The sequence below is a fragment of the Ixodes scapularis genome, unplaced genomic scaffold (assembly GCF_016920785.2).
Source record: "Ixodes scapularis isolate PalLabHiFi unplaced genomic scaffold, ASM1692078v2 ptg001522l_1__unscaffolded, whole genome shotgun sequence".
Lineage (NCBI taxonomy): Eukaryota > Metazoa > Arthropoda > Arachnida > Ixodida > Ixodidae > Ixodes > Ixodes scapularis.
This window is the reverse complement of record NW_024610159.1, coordinates 272,468-279,832: the sequence shown is the minus strand read 5'-3', so window position 1 is coordinate 279,832 and position 7,365 is coordinate 272,468. Positions and strand designations below refer to the sequence as shown.

General features: G+C 43.1%; 1 pseudogene; it reads left to right on the top strand.

Annotated features, from left to right (window-relative positions):
* Positions 1-1,274: 1,274 nt before the first annotated feature.
* On the top strand, positions 1,275-2,216 carry LOC115333178 (annotated as a pseudogene).
* Positions 2,217-7,365: the final 5,149 nt, after the last annotated feature.

Genomic DNA, 7,365 nt, shown 5'->3' with positions numbered 1-7,365 from the left:
CCTAATCCAAGCTCAAGCAGGTCGTTGGTTGTTGGGTCTCCCGGTCTCCGGTTCTGTTGGGGTGCTGAGTCTTCCCTCCTGTCGGTCGCCTTCCTATTGTTTTGAGAGGTGTCAGTTCCCTATTTACGGCGTATCCGATAAACTGAACTATTACATGACTCTCTGGTAACAGTTGAAATAACGAAACTAACCGGCCGACCGACAAGAAGAAAAAAAGTAGCTCGAAAAGGGTGCGAAGCACGTCGTTCCGAAATCTACGCGAAATTACCACCACGAAAGGAAAGCGCGGCTAATCAAATCTGCTTTAGATGCCGAAGCTGCATTATGTGTCCCATATGCTGACACCCGGAGCACTCGGCGCCAGGTGCTAGCTTGCAGCAAACGGCAGCACCAACCAAGTAACCGCAGCAGTTATTGTCGGAGAGCAGCGCTGTCGACAACTCAGAACAGCGTCCCGGCGATGGTAACGTTGGGTGACAGCATCTTTGGCCGAAGACGAACACCAATGGGAAGATCAGGACGGTGGGGGTGCTGACCCACAATCAGACTTGGACGATCTGTCAGACTTCGGAAACTCTGACAGTCTTGGACCGTCTTACAAAGACTTCATTGAACAGATCGTACCGGAAGATGACGATAGCTCCAAGGCTCCTCGAGACTTGCCAATGCCTCGAAGAGGCATTGGCAGCAGCGGCAGCATTGAACAGGCACGACCAAACTAGTCCCCTGTATCTTTCAGATAACAGGAGCGCTGCCGGGACAACACTGCCGTGATTTGAACTTCAAATCTGCTGACTTCGGAGCTACGAGCCTGCCTACTCCAGACAAGGCTCGGTCGACCGTGACGTCGCCACCGCTAACATCAAGCGCTTCCGTCGACCAAGCTGAAGCTACAAAAGGCATCTCAGCGGAGCCTTTCCTTCGCATTGGCAGCAGCGGCAGCATTGAACAGGCACGACCAAACTAGTCCCCTGTATCTTTCAGATAACAGGAGCGCTGCCGGGACAACACTGCCGTGATTTGAACTTCAAATCTGCTGACTTCGGAGCTACGAGCCTGCCTACTCCAGACAAGGCTCGGTCGACCGTGACGTCGCCACCGCTAACATCAAGCGCTTCCGTCGACCAAGCTGAAGCTACAAAAGGCACCTCAGCGGAGCCTTTCCTTCGCATTGGCAGCAGCGGCAGCATTGAACAGGCACGACCAAACTAGTCCCCTGTATCTTTCAGGTTGGTGTTCTTTTATTCCCTAGTACCACGTGTTATGCTGCTGCTGCTGCTGCCAAGGTGTAGCCATGAGTTCCAATGGTCAGTGTAAAACTTGTGAAAAACAATTCGTATCGTCCGATGCGAAAATTGCGTGCAGCGACTGTGATGGTAGCTACCACACGGGAAAATGTTCTGGAATTTCTGACAAAACAATCAAAACGAAAGGCGAAGCGTATCGTTTAGCTTGGCGCTGCCCAGCCTGTCGTCGTTTAAAATCCTGCGCACAAGCTCGGGATCCTACACTGAGTGACGACTTGGAAACGCAAGATGTGCGACAAATGCTAAGGGTGATCAATGAGAAACTTGACCAGCTCTTACCGCTCAGAGAAGTAGTTGAGGGCATTGAAGATTCAATGCAATTTTGGAGCGAGCAGTACGACGAACTGCGGGAACGAACAGAACAAAATGAAAAGGACATCAAAGACCTAAAACGCAGAATGGAAAAACTTGAGGCGGAGGACGTTGAAGTAAATCAGATGCAATGCGATATCGATAACCTTGAATGAAGAAGCCGGCGCCTTAACCTCGAGTTTCATGGAATACAGGTAACCGAAAAGGAAGATTTGCTGAGCAAACTAAACGTACTTGCCACACAGCTCGAACTGCCACAGCTTTCTGATATGGACGTGGTGTCCATTCACTGTCTGCCTTCAAGAAAAGATAAAACGCCGGGCGTAATCTGCCGCTTTGCAAGACAGGCTGATAGAGATAGATGGTGGGAAAGCAGAAAGAAGTTACGTGATTCGAATGACACTCTGTTTCTACTTGAAAACTTGACAAGACGATCCCGTTCTCTACTTTTCGAAACGAAAGCCTGGGCCAAAAGGAACAGTTATAAATACGCGTGGCACAGCAATGGCCGAGTGCTTGTGCGCAAGTCTGACGGAAGCCGCGCGGTGGTAATCTCTAATATTGCCGACCTAGATAAGCTTCGATAAGAAATGAGCAATCGACTGCTCTATGGCAAGTACAGCCAGCGAATCACACTTACTTCCGAATTCTTTTGAAAGGCATCTAGGAAAACCGTTCTTGCGGTCGTTTAAATGTTTTCACTTGAATATACGCTCAATTAAAAATAAAGAATCCGATCTTTGTCTATTATTTGATAATTTTGGGCTGCAATTTGATGCAATATTGCTAACCGAGACATGGTCAACTGACGAAACAAATGTATTTCGTCTCCCATCGTATAATACCTTTTATTTAAATCGCCCTATAGCCGCGGCGGTGGAGTGTGCATTTTAGTCAAAAAAGAATATAACTGTGAAATATTGTCAGACTTTACTGTAAATACGAGTGAATGCGAGCTTTTGTCAATTCAAATACAAAACACGGTAATTGCCGTTTGTTACCGCCCTCCCAGTGGTACCGTAGCTACATTCTTGGATTGTTTAGAATCAATTTTTGACTTTATTACACAAAATCGTTTCAATTTCATCTGCGGCGGGGATATGAATATTAATATGCTAAAAAATGATTCAACGAGGTCTAAACTAGATATTTTACTAATGACGCATAATTTGCGGAATTTCATTATGCTACCCACAAGAGTGACTGAGCACTCTTCGTCTCTAATTGATCTGTTTTTAACAAATATAAGCTCGAACCAAGTAAAATCAGGGGTGTTTGCCTGTGACCTAAGTGATCATCTACCAATATTTATCTGTACGAAGGGGCATGTAAAAAATTAAATATTTCATTCGGCATACCCAGTACAAAAAATAACAGAAACAAACCTGACCATCTTTTGTGATAAAATTGCACAAACAGCTTGGGAAATTGTACTGAACAGTAATGACGCAAATGATGCCTATGATGAATTTCTCAGAATTTTAAAACCGATATATGCAGAAAGTTTTCCTTATGTACGTATTAGGAAAAGCAGAAAGATTCGTTAGCCATGGGTTAACTCCGAGCTTCTCGCAAGTATTGATGAAAAAAACAAGCTCTACAGTCAATTTATTAAAACTAAAGACCAAGAAATATTACGTAAGTTTAAAACTTGTCGCAATCGCCTAGATAAAGAACTGAAAAAGGCAAGACGCGTTTACTTCGCAAATCAATTCATTTCCGCGGCAGGGTGCTCTGAACTAATGTGGAAAAGATTAAATGCCGTCTTAAAGCATAATGTTTCCCCCGACAAAGTCAATAAGATAATCACAGATGATGGTGAGTTATTTGGAAAAGCACTTGCAGATGCTTTTAACAAATATTTCGTGAATATTGTCAATAAAACCGTAACGAACTGTAATCTCGTGAACATTCCGTCCAACCCGAATTCTATTTTTCTTAACCCTGTAAATGAACAAGAAGTTATTACTACAATTATGAATTTAAGCAACAGCAAGGCTAAAGACGCTGATGAATTTCAGATAAAACCAATTAAGCACGCTGTTGAACTTGCCCCTTACATAACGCATATATTTAACCTTTGCCTTAGTCAAGCTGTTTTTCCTCGGAGAATGCAAGTTGCCCATATAAATGTGTTGTATAAGAAAGGCGATAAAAATGACATGGGAAACTACCGTCCCGTGCCGATACTTCCAATTTTTTCAAAAGCGTTAGAAAGAATAATTTTAAACCGTTTTATTGACTTTGAGCAGAAGCATAACCTTTTAAATGAATCTCAATTTGGTTTCCGTAAAGGACTCGGTACAGAGTCCGCACTGCTCGCGCAGAAAGAACTAATCTTGACCGCACTCGAGGAAGGAAAATTGGTTCTTGATATCTTTGTAGATTTAACTAAAGCATTTGATCATGTGAATCATACATTGCTTGTTCAAAAACTTCAACGTTATGGTTTCAGAGGGAAGGCTGCATCCTTAATCACCTCTTATCTACTTCATCGTTTACAAACAGTCCGTATAGACGATCATTTCTCCGATCCACTTTCTGTTTCTTGCGGTGTACCACAGGGGAGTATTCTGGGTCCTTTTCTTTTTAATATGTATGTAAATGACATCGTCTCTGTTGGGTCAGATGTTAATATGATTATTTACGCTGATGATACCAGCATATTTATAACCGGAAATGTATATAATGAGATAGTCGATAAAGCAAATTTGACGTTACAAAAACTAGACGAATGGACGTGCCAAAATAGCTTAAAGATAAATATAAACAAAACTAAAGCCGTATTATTTCGTAGTAAAAATAAAAGTGTCATGTTAAATCGACCAATAATGCTAAATTCGACACCCATTGCAGTTGTTTCTAGTTTTAAAGCACTAGGGGTTGTTTTTCAAGAAACTTTGTCGTGGGATACACATATTGATTCCATAGTTGCTAAGCTGTCCCAAATAGTCGGACTTGTTTATCGTAATCGGCACATTCTGCCACGAAATATTGATTTTAATTTATAATAGTTTGTTTTTATCTAGGCTTAACTACTGCCACTTAGTCTGGGCATCCACAACTCAAGCAAATCTACATAAAATACATGTCTTACAAAAACGGTTCCTAAGAGTTGTTGAAAATATTCCGTCTTACTTTCACACGCATGAGTTGTTCGTAAAATATAATGTATTGCCGATTCATAAAATGTACGATTATCGGCTCTCTAAAACTTTTAAACAAGAGGTAAAAACTAAAACATCGTTTTTAAAAGGACTAGCTAACTTACAAACCAATACTACCGCCTACACAACACGCCATGGTGAGCCTTGGAATGTTAGCACTTACAGAACAATCTACGGGCAAGATACGTTGAAAAACAAACTGCCAAGGTTACTAAATAGATTAGCTTGCGAAAATGTCGAGCTTTCAGATATTACGTTTAAAGCATTGCGTCGTTATTTCAGCCCTGAGTCGACTTTCCTTATGTAAAAAATGCTGTGTAATATTATTAAACGTGAAACTAGTTGTGCATGTAAGTAATTTTTTTTTTTTACTTGATAATGCTTTTTAAGATATCCTACAATTGCGTGGTTGTTACGTAATTTGAGTGAACATTGTTGCTTCTCTTAATTCTGTTTATCTTGCTTTTTCTGTTAATGCTGTAGTCTGTATGGTATGTTGATCATTTTCTTTTCAGTGCTGCAAATGCCAATGTGGGGCCTGTGGCTTTGTCAAGCTGGTCTTGTGACCGCTTTTTCCACAAGCCTCCAGTATCATGTACTCTGTATTTGATGCAAATAAAACCAACAACAACAACAACAACAACTTTGTTTCTGACAGCCGTGAAGACCTAAAGGGGATGTGCTTCGCTCAATCCACACGTCAACTCTGCCCCACTCCAGCATGACTAAAGCCAGTGCCGTGGCCATGCTGATGTGAATATTTCACGCAAGCAATTTCACATGGGGTGCGCTGAATCACATTCTAAAGCTACTAAACAATTTGTTCGGCCAAAATCAGAATGTCTTGCCAGGTAGCAAGTACCTATTCCGAAAGCTGTGGAGCCAAAAAACCTCCACAGTCTCAAAGAAGTACTATCACGCTAAACATTGTAGCACCCATAATCGTGTAAAAAGGGTGTAAGAAGGGTGTAGGTAAGAAAAAAAAACGTTTTACACGCTTTTTACAGGATTTCTGAATATCGGTGGGTGTCAAAAGGGTGTGCTGACGTTTTACACCCTTTACACGCCCTCTTTACGCCCCACTTGCAGCAATGGTGTCTGAAATCGTGTACAAAGGGTGTACGGGCGAATTTTGCGCCCTTCATCCACACGGTGTGAAAGGGGCGTAATGGTGATGCTGTCAAATACACCCATGATTTTATAGCCGTTCATATTTATTGCTTTGGTGAAACTGTTGTTGACGTACGACGGTACAAACATCGAGTATAATTAATCGCCACACGGAGTCGCGTATGATTAGGAAGTGCTAGAGAATAGTTTTTGCAACCCTATTGAACTCTTCGTTGGACACAAGCCTAAAGTTACGTTTCGCGCGTGTATCAGTTTTATCGGTTCAACCTTGATTAAAAAAAATCATCCCCGCTCACAAAAAAAAAATAACAAAGACGTGTAAATATAAAACCTAGGCAGCACAGAGTATTGCGCTGTTATGGAATTAAATCGGAAAGATTGGGTCGATATTATTTTGGTCTAGCCAAAATCTTTGAAAAGTCGCGCCGACGCTATATTGAAAGTCAACCAAAAACGGCGCCGTTTTCGGTGTACTGTCAAGAGTGTCCTTAGTGAATCGGCTATGCCGGCGAGGTATTTCTATAAAATATCTAGCTTCCCGACGCTTTTTTTTCCGGTTTTTCTTTGGTACACGAGAAACCGCGTCTTCGACGGCGTTCAAAATTGTTTTTCGTATTTATTTTGTGATCTCGCGGTCCGCACCGGAGCATGCGCGTCTACATGAGTGGCAGTTTCAGACGCTCAAGGTTGTACTACGCAAAGCAAGTCCTGACGAGTCCGATTTCGCGACCTTCCCTGGGCAGGGCAGGTGGCAATACAAAGCAGCAGAGGGAGATTAGCTGCTTTGTCCAACCCCCTTTGACCTCGTCTTCTGATAAGCTTCCAAACACTCTTTTGTGTCTTCGTGTTGCTGTGAGCGAGTGCGAAGGCCACTTGTAGCAAATCAGAAGGGTGGCGCGAAACACGTGACCGCTCTCCGTAGGACAAGGACGCTTGGGCGAAAATTTGTCTCTTCACTCGTTCTAACGCGCTGATGGGCTACTGGGGCCGTAGTCTTTGTCGTATTTCAAGTTATGGTGAGTTGTAGGGGCCACGTAGGTCCGGTTTACAAAAAGGGGGGCACCCGTCAGTGTATTCCTGTTTTTCGTGCGTTTCAGTCGCGGCCGTGATATTTCGTCGTGAACGGCCGGAATACATCCATGCCAACTTTTCGGAAATCGTTGTTTATTTCGTTGGAGTCCATGGAATTATTGTGCTGTGTTTGTTGAACGCGTTTCGGACAAAGAGCTGCTCATCGACGGCCGCGAGACTTCCGTTGAATTTGATCGACCGCCTTCAACCTCGGCATTTTGTTTGCGTTGTTTTGTGCTGCCCGAATCGGATTAAGCATCAATCACGACAGAGAGGTGCTCATCGCCAACCGCGAAACTTCCGCTGAATGTAAGCGACCGCCTTCATCCTCGACATTGTGTTTGTGGATAGTTCTGTGCTGCCCGAATCGGATTATG